General features: G+C 40.4%; 1 protein-coding gene across 2 annotated transcripts in view; it reads left to right on the top strand.

The window, feature by feature from the left end:
• The window catches only part of LIMS1 (LIM zinc finger domain containing 1), a 163,962-nt gene that overhangs the window by 8,108 nt on the left and 141,627 nt on the right, over positions 1-14,227 (top strand). The gene's annotated exons all lie outside the window — the stretch shown is intronic.

Raw genomic sequence — 14,227 nt, 5'->3', positions numbered from 1 at the left:
GAGCTGCAAAGCCTGTTGCCACATACTGTGCATTCTCCAACAGCTGTGGTTCTATCCCTTCTCGTGCCAGCCTTTCATCTCTCTTATTTGATCTCATCAGACATGTCCACACTGGAGCTGACAGGAGGCAAGGAGCGAGCTTTTACTGCATACTTTTTTCATGTTGGAACATATTTTGGAGCTTGATGAGTCTACAGTGACATTTAACATAGAGGTTGGGAAGCTGATTAGATAAACCAGAATCTGAATAGCTTGTTCTGTGTGAGGTAGGAAAAGGGTGCTAGGAATTCAGTTTGAATGCCACAGATGGGGTGGGAGATGCAGGACTCAGTGTTAGCATGTGGAGAAGTCTGGAGCCTTACTAGGTTGTCTGAGTCAGGTAAGAGAGTAAGATAAAGGATAAAAAATTTCTACAAAAAATATTTATATATATATATCCATACACATTCTCTTTGTACAGAAATGAAATCAAAACCGTACTGTCGTGGCCCTGGCTGCTTTGGCTCAGTGGATAGAGCGTTGGCCCACAGACTGAAGGGTTGCGGGTTTGATTCCAGTCAAGGGCACGTACCTGGGTTGCAGGCTCCATCCCTGGCCCCGGTCAGGGCGCATGCGGAAGGCAATCAATTGATGTGTCTCTGTCTCTCCCCCTCCCTTTCACTCTCTCTAAAAATCAGTGGAAAAATATCCTCAGGTGAAGATGAACAAAAACAAAAAAAATCATACTGTTGTGCAATTGCTGTTTTTTCAGGATTTTAAAAATTGTGGTAAGTTATGTGTAACATAAAATTTACCTTTTCAGTGTATATTCAAGGCATTAAAGTACATTCACATTAAGTATATTCACATCTCCAGAACTTTTTCATCTTCCAAACTGAATCTCTATGCTCAATGAACAACAATTGCCTATTTCTGGCAATTGCTTTTTTTTTTTTTTAATATATATTTTTATTGATTTCAGAGAGGAAGGGAGAGGGATCGAGAGAGAGAAACATCAATGATGAGAGAGAATCATTGACTGGCTGCCTCCTGCACGCCCCCTACTGGGGGGTGGGGGTAAATCGTGCCCGCAACCCCAGCATGTACCCTTGGCCGGAATTGAACCTGGGACACTTCAGTCCGCAGACCGATGCTCTATCCACTGAGCCAAAACAGCTAGCGTGGCAATTGCTTTTTTAACCTCATAAGCTGTCTTTGATGTTTTCCTATGTGGAATATCTGGGTTATAACTACCAAAAAAGAAGTCAAAAACAGGCTTTCTCTTCACATCTATTTTATGTTTTTTAACCTTAGTTTTTATGGCTATGTGGTATTTCACAGTATACATGTGATATAATTTATATAACCAGTCTTTGATGGACATTTGGGTTCCATTTTTTGTTGTTGTTGCAAACACTTGGCCACTTGTGCCAGTGTTTCTGTAGGAGATCCCTGAGTATATAGAGGTGTGTGCATAGATCATTGGGCCTGTGTGCCAATCCCAGCTCTGTCTCTTCATTGGCTCTATGGCCTTGCCCTCTCAGCCTCTTTAAAGTTCAGTTTCTTAATTTATAAAGTAATACCACCTGTCTCAGAGAGTTGTGAGAGTTAAATATGAAGGCAAATTAAACATTTCTGAAAGGATACAAATGAAATTGTTAATAATTGTTGCCCCGGAAGAGGGAGTCTAGTAATCTAAGGAGTTCAGGAATCCAGACTGAGACGGAAGTTTTTTATACTGTTTTGATATTTTTTAACCATGTGCATGTAGTAATTTTTAAAGAATTTAACATCATGCCAGGAACCTACTAGATGCTCTGTTAATGTTAATTGTAGTTGTTGGTGTTGATTTTTCCTACCATCCTGCTGCTTTTCTCCAAATTTACAGCTTCTGACTTCATCATGTCTGTTAATGGCACTAACATAGTGAGTTTTTATTTCATCCTTTCCTTCACTTCCTGTATCCACTTTCTTGCTGAGTTCCTACCTTAGAATTTTCTTTTGAATCCTCTTTCTTACTCCGTTTTACTGACTTCATTTTCACTCTCATCCTGATTATCTTTTAAGACTGGGAAAGATTTTAGAGAATGCAAAAGAAAATCCCATTGCATATTAAACATTTGAAGTGGAACAATAGTTTTTGGTTTGTTCTGTTTTTCATTTAAATGTTGATAAAGTACAGAGTCTTTTAAAGGGGTTATAGAATTGGTGGTAACATTTACATAGTATATGCTTTATTAACATATACTAGAAATAAAATTAGGGTAACATGAAAATCTAAGAAATCTGCACCTTGCTGCTCCATAGTCTATTGCTAACATATAATATAGTAAGGAAGAAATCGGGAGAATAACAGTGGGTAGGGAATTGCTACCTATTTCTCCACAGCTGGTTCCTCCTCCTCAATGCAGTAGATTCAACAGATTTCTTTTATTAGTACATGCAGGGCACAATGCAGGTGTAGCAATGGAAATTCAAAAGGGAAACAAGACATGGTCCCTCCTCTTGAGAATCTTTCAACTTAACTGTTCTATCAATCATATTGGCTCCGGATTCGCATAGAGCACACTTTGGTCATACTATATTGCCTCTCTTCAAAATATTAAGATGACTTCTTATTGACTGTCAAATAAGTCCAAACACCAGAGCCTGGAATTTTTTTTTTTTTTTTTTTTGCTTGAAATTGTAGCAAATATATTTTCAAAGTTCTTTTTTTTATTTTTATTTTTTTATTGCTTAAAGTATTACATAGGGTATTACATATGTGTCCTTTTTTTTCCCCGCCCTTGACAATCCCCTGGCCTCCCCTACCCCCCAGTGTCTTATGTCCATTGGTTATGCTTATATGCATGCATACAAGTCCTTCAGTTGATCTCTTACCCCCCTCCCTCCTGCCCCCCAACCCTCCCCAGCCTTCCCGCTGCAGTTTGACAATCTGTTTGAGGCAGCTCTGCCTCTGTGTCTATTTTTGTTCATAAGTTTATAATGGTCTCTATTATCCATGAATGAGTGAGATCATGTGGTATTTTTTCTTCATTGACTGGCTTATTTCACTTAGCATAATGCTCTCCAGTTCCATCCATGCCATTGCAAATGGTAAGAGTTCCTTCTTTTTTACAGCAGCATAGTATTCCATCGTGTAGATGTACCACAGTTTTCTAATCCATTCATCTACTGATGGGCACTTAGGCTGTTTCCAGATCTTAGCTATGGTGAATTGTGCTGCTATGAACATATGGGTGCACATATCCTTTCTGATTGGTGTTTCTGGTTTCTTGGGATATATTCCTAGAAGCGGGATCACAGGGTCAAATGGGAGTTCCATTTTTAGTTTTTTGAGGAAACTCCATACTGTCTTCCATAGTGGCTGCACCAGTCTGCATTCCCACCAGCAGTGCACAAGTGTTCCTTTTCTCCACATCCTCTCCAGCACTTGTCGTTTCTTGATTTGTTGATGGTAGCCATTCTGACAGGTGTGAGATGGTACCTCATTGTTGTTTTGATCAGAGCCTGGAATTTAAGGCTGTTTGAGGTCTGGCCCCTAGCCAGTCTTTATAGCTTCTCACACACTGTTCCCTTAGTCGTTTTGCTAAATTCGAACCCATTTGCCATTTTCTGGAAACACCTGGTGCTTTCCCATGTCAGTGCTTTTGCTCGTGCTGTACTCTTGGGCTAGACAACTATCTTCTCTGCAATTGGAGCAAAATTGTCGCTTCTCCCATGAAATAACTAATTTCTGGAATATTTATTGAGCCCTTGTTGTGTGCTAGCAAATTGGGGATTCAGAGTTTGTATTTGTTCTGTTTTTTATTTCTTTTTTGGTAGTTATAAACTGCTGTTTTATATAATAGTTATTAGTTTATATGTCTAATCTTTTCTGCCACATTGTAATCCCTGTAAGTAAAGGAATATCTTAATCACATTTGTTAAATGTCCAAAGAAAAATAAACTGGATTTAAATGCATTTTATTTTTCCTTTTATCCCTTCATTTATTTTAGAGAATTGAAAAGTTCAGAGCTGGCTCTGCTTGGCACCTGTGACATTGTTTGAATAAATTCACAACACTTTGAGTAAGACAAGATTGCTTTCACATTTGGTTTAACTTAACTCTACAGTGTATTACATACTAGTGGCAGAGACCCAACATTCACGATACATTGGGAAGAAATAAAAATGAAGTTTAGTCATCTCTGTTTAGATTATTTCATTTCACCGCGAAGTCATTCTTTTGAAAACTTTCTTGGTAATAACAAACTTTTATTACCTACTTTGACAAAAAGTACTTTTAAAGTTGTGAAACATCTATGTAGCAAACCTTATCTTCACAGCCACACCATAAAGTAGGTTTTTATGCCCACTTTACAGATGGCGAAACTGAGCTCAGGAGGATAAAAATGCACCAAGTCACACAGTTAATGCCAGAACTGGGGTTCACATTGAAGTGCCCTGCAGAAATCTGTGTCTTCTCAGTTCATTGTTCAACAAAAGGTTACAGCTCCTTACTTCTTTTCCTAGGTTTCAAGGCTTTCTCTTCACATGCACAACCAACCTAATGTTTTTTAGCTTACCTCATCTTATTGCCAAGACACATCACAGTCCTTTCTGATGAATGTGGCTTTTCCTTTATTAGGAGGTAGATAGGGGGTTCAGACTCACTATCAAAGCCTAGCTTAAACTCTTCTGTCTTGAAGATGGCTTCCTGACTGCTTCAACCTCTATTAGTCTTTTCTTTCCTGACCTTATAAAGAACATATCAGATAAGAATAAATTCTTAAATTTAGTATGTATGTACTTGTGTGTAACACACAAACTTCTGTTGTTTTCATTTTGAAATCTTGGCCACACTTGTATATACCAAAGTGGTTTTTACAAACTTGGGGACATGTTCTAGTTTAGTGTGTCCATTGTGTAGACTGTACTGTGGGCCATGGAGTGTATAATTACAATATTATGAGGGATTGTACATTGTCTATCTTGTATTGTAGCTATTTATATATTATAAGTACCATAGATGAAGTTAAAAATAGTCATTTAGATATTTAAATGCAGAAATGTTCATTTGTCACCAGTTATTATAGGCTTATTATTTATTTAAGACTTGAGGAGCAGTCAAATGTTTATTGAGCTCTCTCAGGAGAGGATGTGTGCCAGTCTGGCAGTGTCTCAGAGGCCTGACTGATTTGGACTATTGTGGGGAAATTCAGAATCAAGGAGAGCAGTACTCTCAGAACATGGCTGCGGACTGCTCATGACATGGCATTCACAGATTGTTCAGCCTCATTCCTTATTTCTTGGGGGAAGAATGCCATGAAATCTGTAATTTTAAAAAATATATTTTTTTAATTGAATGTATTGGGGTGGTACTGGTTAATAAAGTTATATGAGTTTCAGGTGTACAATTCTATAATACATCATCTGTATATTGTATTGTGTGTTAGTATCCTAAGTCAAGTCTCCTTCCATCACCATTATCCCCCCTTTACCCTCATTTACCTCCCCTACCCCTCAGAAAATCATCATACTGTTATCTGTGAGTCTTTTTTTTTTTTTCTTTGCTTAATCTCTTTACTCTTCTCACCAAGCCCCCAACCTCCTCCCCTCTAACAGCTGTCAGTCTGTTCTCTGTATCTCTGAGTCTGTTTCTTTCTTTCTTTTTTTAATCAACTCAGTATATTTATTTATTTTAAATTTTATCGAGGTAACATTAGTCAACATGAACATATAAGTTTCATGTGTGGATTACTGATTTACTGAGTCTATTTCTATTATGTTTGTTTACTTTGTTCATTAGATTCCACATATAAGTGAAATCAAATGGTACTTACCTTTCTCTGACTGGCTTATTTCACTTAGCATAATAATCTCCAGCTCCATCCATGCTGTTGCAAAAGGTAAGATTTCCTTCTTTTTTACAGCTGAGGAGTATTCCATTGTTGGTGAGGATGTAAAGAAAGGGGAACCTTTTTGCACTATTGGTGGGAATGCAGGTTGATGCAGCTCCTGTGGAAAATAGATGGAATTAACTAAAAATAAACTGAACTGCCTTATGACCCAGTGATCCCACCTCTAGGAATATATCCAAAGAAACGCAAAACACGAATTCAAAAGAACATATGCACCTCTTATGTTCATTGCAGCATTATTTACAAGTAGTGGCCCGGTGCACAAAATTCATGCACATTAAAAGGGAATTAATTAGAGGAAATATTTTAATATTGCTATTTGCCCTTTCTCTATAATAGAAGTATCAGAGATGAAAGAAAATTAGTAAAATGTATATGGAAATCTTCCTCCTGTCAGAGTCTGGGGTGCACCACAGGACCCAGAGTCAAGTCCCTGCCCACCCGCATGCACCTCGAAATCGCGCAAGACCCAGACCCAGCCGGCCCCACCCCCATTGGGCGAGATCCAGACCCGGCTGGCCCCACCAGGCGGGCGCACGCAGCCTCAGGTCCCCCATCAAGCCCCTCCAAGTGGGGGGCACAGCCTCAGGTCCCCGTCAAGCCCTGCTGTGTGGGGAGCACAGCCTCAGGGCTCCCAGTGCACCCTCAGGTCCCCTGGCCCGGGGCAGGGGGCGTGGCTTCAGGTCCCCTGGCCTGGGGCGGGGGGGTGTGGCCTGAGGTCCCCCGTCAAGCCCTGCTGGGCAAGGGGCGCAACCTCAGGTCCCCCCAGCACCGGGGCGAGTGGCGCAGCCTCAGGTCCCCTGTCAAGTCCTGCCGGGAGGGGGGGGCGTGGCCTCAGGTCCCCCCGCCTGATGCCAGGGCGTAGGGGTGTGGCCTGAGGTCCCCTGACTTGGCACCGGGGTTGGGGGGGAGGCAGCCTCAGGTCCCCTGCCCCAGCCCAGTGCCACTCAGGTCCCTTCTGATAGCTTGTTAAGGCTCTTTACCGGAACCCCGCCTCCGCTGTGGGCGCAGCCATCTTGTGACGGCGGGATGGGGTGAGGGTCAATTTGCATATTACCTCTTTATTATATAGGATAGCCAAGCTTGGGAAACAGCCCAAATACCCATCAGTAGATGAGTGGATAAAAAAGCTGTGGTACATTTACACAATGGAATATCACGTGGCTATAAAAAAGAGGAACTCTACCCTTTGGGACAGCATGGATGGACCTGGAGATTATTATGCTAAGTGCATTAAGCCAGTCAGAGAAGGACAAATATCACATGATCTCACTTATATGTGGAATCTAAAGAACAAAATAGGACCAGAGGCATGGATACATGGAACAGACTGACAGATCTCAGAGGGGAAGAGTGTGGGGAGGATGAGAAGAGATCAACCAAAGAACCTATAGGTATAGCCCATGGACACAGACAATTATGCGGTGAAAGCTGGGAGGGGGGCAGGGTGGAAAGAGGCAAAGGGAAGGGAAAATGGGGGATATCTGTAATAGAGTCAATAATTTAAAAAAAAATTTTTTGTATGGGGCGGAAAAAGCTGTGGCACATTTACATAAGGAAATACTTCTCAAATGTAGAAATATCTACTCTAAAATTTCCTGTTATGGATAACTTAAGACATATACAAAAATAGAATAATGTAGGCCTATGTGTTACTATTTAGCTTCAATAATTATTGACTCAGAGCCAGTCGTTTTTCACTTTTCTCTCCCTTTTGCATATTATAAAGATTTTAATAGATATTCTTAAAAGATAAGGACTCTTCTAAAAGTTTTTAAAACATAACTACATCATTATCACACCTAAAAAGATTACTAATAATTCCTTGATATCATCAACTACCCAGTTGGTGTTCAATTTTCCGTTTATCTCATCTCCATTTTATGTTATAACTATAGGCCTGGTGCACTGGGGAAGGGGATCCCTCAGCCCAGCCTGCGCCCTCTTGCAGTCCAGGACCCCTCAGGGGATGTCCACCTGGGGATCGGGTCTAAGCTGGCAGTCAGACATCCCTCTCACAGTCTGGGGCTCTAGCAATCCGGAACTCCTCACTCCTTACGGCCCGCCTTCAGTGGAGGCAGGAAAGGCTTCCACCATCGCTGCTGCGCTTGCCTGCCGTGAGCCGGTTGAGTGGCACTCATTCTGTGGGAGTGCACTGACCACCAGGGGCCAGCTCCTGTGTTGAGCGTCTGCCTCTTGGTGGTCAGTGCGTGTCATAGCGACCGATTGTTTTGCCATTCGTTCAATTTGCATACTAGCCTTTTATTGTATAGGATTTTTCCAAATTGGTATCTAAATAAGGTTGACACATTTTGATAGCTTGATGAGTCTTTTCTGATTTTTTCTTTTTTTTTTTTTTTACAGAGAGGAAGGGAGAGGGACAGAAAGTTAGAAATATCGATGAGAGAGAAACATCGATCAGCTGCCTCATGCACACCTTCTACTGGGGATGTGCCCGCAACCAAGGTATATGCCCTTGACCGTAATCGAACCTGGGACCCTTGAGTCCGCAGACTGACGCTCTATCCACTGAGCCAAACTGGTTAGGGCTTGATGAGTCTTTTTATTTCTTCTAGCAAATAGGTACTCCTTCCATCCTCCCCCCTCCTTCATCCCCATTTTTTTTGTTGTTGAAGAAACTGGGTTGTTTGTCTTGAAGCATTTCCTACAGTCTGGATTTGGCAGATTGCATCCTAAGGGTATATATAGTTTAACATTTTGTTTTGCTTTCTATGTAGCCAATAAATTGGTATTTGAATCTAAAGATGCAGTTTTCAAACTTCTTTTTTTTTTTTAAATATATTTTATTGATTTTTTTACAGAGAGGAAGGGAGAGGGATAGAGAGTTAGAAACATCGATCAGCTGCCTCCTGCACACCCCCTACTGGGGATGTGCCCACAACCAAGGTACATGCCCTTGACCGGAATTGAACCTGGGACCCTTCAGTTCGCAGGCCAACGCTTTATCCACTGAGCCAAACTGGTCAGGGCTGTTTTATGTCTTACTGAAAATTAGCTGGCATTTAGTCTTTGTACTATTTCATGTCATGTACTTTCTGAAAAACTCCACTGTGCACTTGTGAGAGAATGAGAATAAATAGGACAAATATATTGTAATATCTTAATGTTATGAAAATAGTTTTGACTTCTAGGTCGATCAGCAGTTTGCTCCTTGGATCTAAAGATCTGATAAGATTCTCATTACTGGCCCTGGCCTGTTTGGCTCAGTAGATAGAGCGTCGGCCTAGGGACTGAAGGGTCCCAGGTTCGATTCCGGCCAAGGGCACATGCCTGGGTTGCGGGCTCGATCCCCAGTAGGGGGCGTGCAGGAGGCAGCCAATCAGTGATTCTCTCTCATCCTTGATGTTTCTCTCTCTCTCTCTCCCTCTCTCTTCCTCTCTGAAATCAATAAATAAATATATTTTAAAAAAAAGATTCTCATGACTACATGATAGATGGCATTGGGTTCTTCCATTAGGAGGCACATATGTCTGGTTTTGTCTATTTTTGTGATTTCAACAGCTGTTGATAATCAGTGCTCTAGATCAGAGGTTGACAAACATTTTACCTAATGGGCCAGATAGTAAATGTTTTCAGCTTAGGCTATAGGGTCTCTGTCACAACTACTCAACTGTGCTGTTGTAGCATGAATGCAGCCAAAGACAATATATAATTAAATGAGCATGACTGCATTCTAATAAGATTTTAATTGTAGACTCTGAAATTTGAATTGCATATAATTTTCATATCACAAAATATTATTTTTTTATGTCCCTTCCTCCCAACATTTAAAATGTAAGACCCTGGAGGAGAATATGGATCAGATCAGATGTACACTTTCCTACTTCTCCCACTAGTATAACTAAAACACTGGACATTATTTGTAACCCTAGGTTACAAAGTAGCAGTTAGCCTGACTTCATCCCAAGACCTGTGTGCTTCCACACTTACTGACAGTGTAGTTGAACTTTTTATGTTGCTGGGAAGTAGGCCAAGTCATATTCCAGGATGGTGGACAACCAGGCGGGACTTTTGTGGGAATGGCCAGTGTTTTGTACTTCATCATTGAAGGCCCGGTGTCGGGGAAAGGGTGGAATTTGATGAGGTTGAGATAATAGAACGTGATGGTGAGAGAATATTCAGCTAAGGTTAGCTTGACCTGCTGGCTCCAGGTGGTTGGACATCCTCTCCAGTAGCAGTTCTCTCAGTCCTGGGCTCAAAGAGACAATGCAGAAGCAGTCAGATAAAAATGACGAGTGTCGAGCCCATAATTAAAAAAGGGACCTTTGGCACTTTGAATTATGCCATCTATCCACCTTAGATTTATATTTCAGATATTTTAGAATCTTAAAGCATACGAATATAGGTTAGATTTAGCCTGATTCCTCAGGCTTGAGTTGAATGCCTCTGTTACTCTAATTGGACATTTTTCTTTCTTTTTTTTTTTTTTTTTTTTTCCCTTTTTAGGGTTGGTTTAGGGCAGTGGTGGCGAACCTATGACACGCGTGTCAGAGGTCACACGCGAACTCATTTTTTTGGTTGATTTTTCTTTGTTAAATGGCATTTAAATATATAAAATAAATATCAAAATTATAAGTCTTTGTTTTACTATGGTTGCAAATATCAAAAAATTTCTATATGTGACACGGCACCAGAGTTAAGTTAGGGTTTTTCAAAATGCTGACACGCCGAGCTCAAAAGGTTCGCCATCACTGGTTTAGAGTTAGGTTTAGGACTAGGGCTAGGATTAGGTTTAGGATTAGGATTAGGGTTAGGTTTAGAACTAGTGCTAGAGTTAGAGTTATGTAATTGAACATTTTAGAATGTCCAATTAGACATTCTAATATTCAGAGAGAGTGTGGGAAAATGTCCAAAACATCACAGGTTGATGTCATTGCCAACAAGAGAATACACTGATTCCTTTGAGATTTAATGGATTGCTGTCAGAATAATCCTTTTTTTGGAATACAATGTAGATCTTGTCATGGTGAAGCATGTTTTGGGAAATAAAGAGTAGTCTTTATTAGAATCTTGAGATGGAGTAATTCATCTATCAAATGAGCAGCCTTTTGTCTTAGGGGTCTGTGTAACTATATGTTTTTATAATAGCTATGAGGCCTTTATAAACATGGCTAGAGACTAGTTTACTCTTTTTTAAAACTAGTCGAAGAAAGTAAGAGCTTTGTGAATAGCCCATTACATCTGGAAAGTTCCATTAGCACTTAGCTCATATTAGGTGATTGAATATATTTACATGGTTGAGAATAATGATGAAAAAATGTGTTTAAAATCTTTAAGATATATGTGTAGGAAACAGGTTATCTGTTTTATAAGATGGACTAGAATTACAATGATGTTACTTTAAAGTGTATGCAAGGTTAATGTTTGAAATAATGTATTTATTTATTTACTTATGTATTTTTAAATAGATTTTTATTGATTTTAGAGCGGGAGGGAGAGGGAGAGAGAGATAGAAACATCAATGAGAGAGAATCATTGATCGGCTGCCTCCTGCACGCCCTACACTGGGGACCGAGCCCGAACCCGGGTGCTGGGGTCCAATCCCAGCGGGTCCAAGGGGTCCCCAAAGGTGTGGACGGAGTCGGCGAAGAAGGAATGACACGAAGACAGCCTTCAGTTGATCAGCAGCCTAGTCAGGACCTCTAGCCAGGATCTCCAGCCAAAGTTCTGGTCGGAGTTCTGGTTAGGAACTGATGAGGATCTGATGAGGATCTCATGTTTATTGTCTTGTTACATCCGTATTTATACCAGCCGATTTTAATCCTGTCAATTTCTATTACAAAGGTTAGGGCGTTTCTTATCTCCATTCCAGGGAGTAAAGATTATGTAGCTTAACTACCCGCCTTGCACTTAATTAAGGGGTTGTATCCCCTCCCTAACCTCAGGGAAAAATCCCCACCTGGGGAAACAACCTTTCTCAGAGAGGTGACCTTGGTTAAAACACATGGCACTAAGGAGAGCAAACATATTAAGAACAATATGCTATATAAGCCAGGTCCCTTGAAACATATGCTGTGCAGATGTTTCTTTCCTGCAGCGACTGTGTCAAGCAGCAAGGATGGACCGGCTTCCGGCACCTGGGCATGTCCCCTTGACTAGAATCAGACCCGGGACCCTCCCAGTCCAAAGGCCAAGGCTCTATCTACTGAGCCAAACCAGCGAGGGCTGAAATAATTTAATAGTGTTTCTGGACTTAATGTGTTTTTTGTTTATCTGTTTGTTTTTCAAAGCTGGCTAACCCACATCAGGAAATGAGAGCATTTTTGGTCTTTTGGGCATTTGCCAGATCTATACAAAGCATGAAACATCTGCAGATGTCTTTTTAAGGCAATATCTTTATGCTTTGTAATGGAATGTTTTAATCGTGAGTACATGAATATTATATAGTTGTATAACAGCTACTTTATTTTTGCTACTCTGTTTTAGAGGTGGATTTCCCAGTACTTTTCCCTTTGAGGAAGGGCATTAGTGAAGTGTAGAAAGTAATGTTTAATTTTAATACATAACTCTCTACTGAATTTGACCAAAAAAATCACACAAAAATTCCAGTGATTCCTGAAAATATCAGAGATCTGTTTTTTCCCACTTGGATCAGTTTGGGACCATGAGACCAGACTTAAAGAATTGTCTAAACTTGAGACTTTTTGATTTTTAAAATAAAGTAGCTACATCTCTTTCTGCTAATATGTTTGGTCATTTAGATAGCGGTCACCAACCTTTCAGACCTCACGGACCACCATGGACCACCGGTTGGCGACCACTGAATGATTTCTATGGAGGAAGTGGTGGTGATAGGTTCTGGAATGTGAAGGCTGCAGCAAACATGGGTTGATTAAGAGGGAAATGGGAACTCCAAGGATACAGGGCTTGGGAACTATTTAGAAATGAAGTTTTCTTTTGCTCTGTCAGGGTTAATCATGCTTTCCAGGAGGAAGCATTGCTGGAGATTAGCTAAAGAAATGGGATAAAAGTCAAAATAGAGATTGGAGTTTTTAGATAAACTTTGATAAAGAGGTGAAGTTGTAAGTATATATAGCATTGTCCTAGAAAAAGCTACTTATACTTTCTAGGAAACCTGTTTCCCATGTTCATATAACAATATATAGCACACAGTAGACCCTCAGTAAATACTTGTCAAGTGAATAAATAATGATGTAGTATGTCTTAATTTGGTAACTTTTTTTTTTGTTTAGTGTAGTATATTTCTTTAAATATTGCCATAAATATGTGAGTAAATGCTAATAAGGTACCTTTCAGTTGGCATTAAATTGTACATGAAAGGTTATTCCAACAGTAATACTGTGCAAGTATTTCTTTTCTTAGTTTTTAGTGCAGGAACAGTCATTTGACATGAAAGGAAGCTTCTAGAGCAGTGGTTCTCAACCTGTGGGTCACGATCCCTTTGGGGGTCGAACGACTCTTTCACAGGGGTCGCCTAAGACCATCGGAAAACATATGTAATTACATATTGTTTTTGTGATTAATCACTATACTTTAATTATGTTCAATTTGTAACAATGAAATTGGGGGTCACCACAACATGAGGAACTGTATTAAAGGGTTGCGGCATTAGGAAGGTTGAGAACCACTGTTCTAGAGGGAATGTGTTAAATCTTTTAGATCAAACATTAGCAATTTTTCTTGTGAACTTCTTTCGTTTTTCATATTAATATATAGCTTTAATACTATTAATGAAAATTCCAGGTGGAACTCTTGGTACAATTGACAGAATTATCCTTTGTTGGGTTAGTTCAAAGTGTATTGGTGATTTGCTTAGAGGCCACCACAAAAAAACTGTCTTCCACTAGCTAGTTAATACTTTCTTCTTAGCAGATGTCTGTGTTCTAATCCAGCACAGCTTCATAGATGTACCTTAGGCAGTGTTGAGGGCTATGATTATTTATTATTTCTCTATGTTGTGAATGGGAAGAGAAAAAAAGTTTTTCTCCAGTAAGATGAAATTAGGCTACCAATCTCCTTTCTGTATCTTCCCCTCATCCTCTTTTCTGAAGAACTCTCTGTTACCAGAAAGGGGACCTGGCCCTGAGTGGGTCTGCCTCGGGCCAGCCAATGGTGTGTGGTTCTTGACTTCATGCAGGAAAAATTTCACCACATGAATCCAGGTGAATTTTAGGGGATGTTTATTAGAGCTGGGGATGTGAAACAAGGGGCTGGGGAAATGAGCCTAGGCTGGTCTGCTCTGACTCGCTAAGAAGTCAGAGAAAAGGGGGCTTTGGGGATAGGTTCAGGGGTTGCCTGGGATGAACTGCCACTGCCATTGCTGCCCTGGTTGCAAGGCTCATGGGGTTCTTTAGTTTAGGAG

This window comes from Myotis yumanensis, unplaced genomic scaffold (assembly GCF_028538775.1).
Source record: "Myotis yumanensis isolate MYYU_CA2020_CCGP unplaced genomic scaffold, mMyoYum1.0.hap1 SCAF_2, whole genome shotgun sequence".
Classification (NCBI taxonomy): Eukaryota; Metazoa; Chordata; class Mammalia; order Chiroptera; family Vespertilionidae; genus Myotis; species Myotis yumanensis.
Note: the sequence above shows the minus strand (reverse complement) of the source record. Positions and strands in the feature narration are given on the sequence as shown.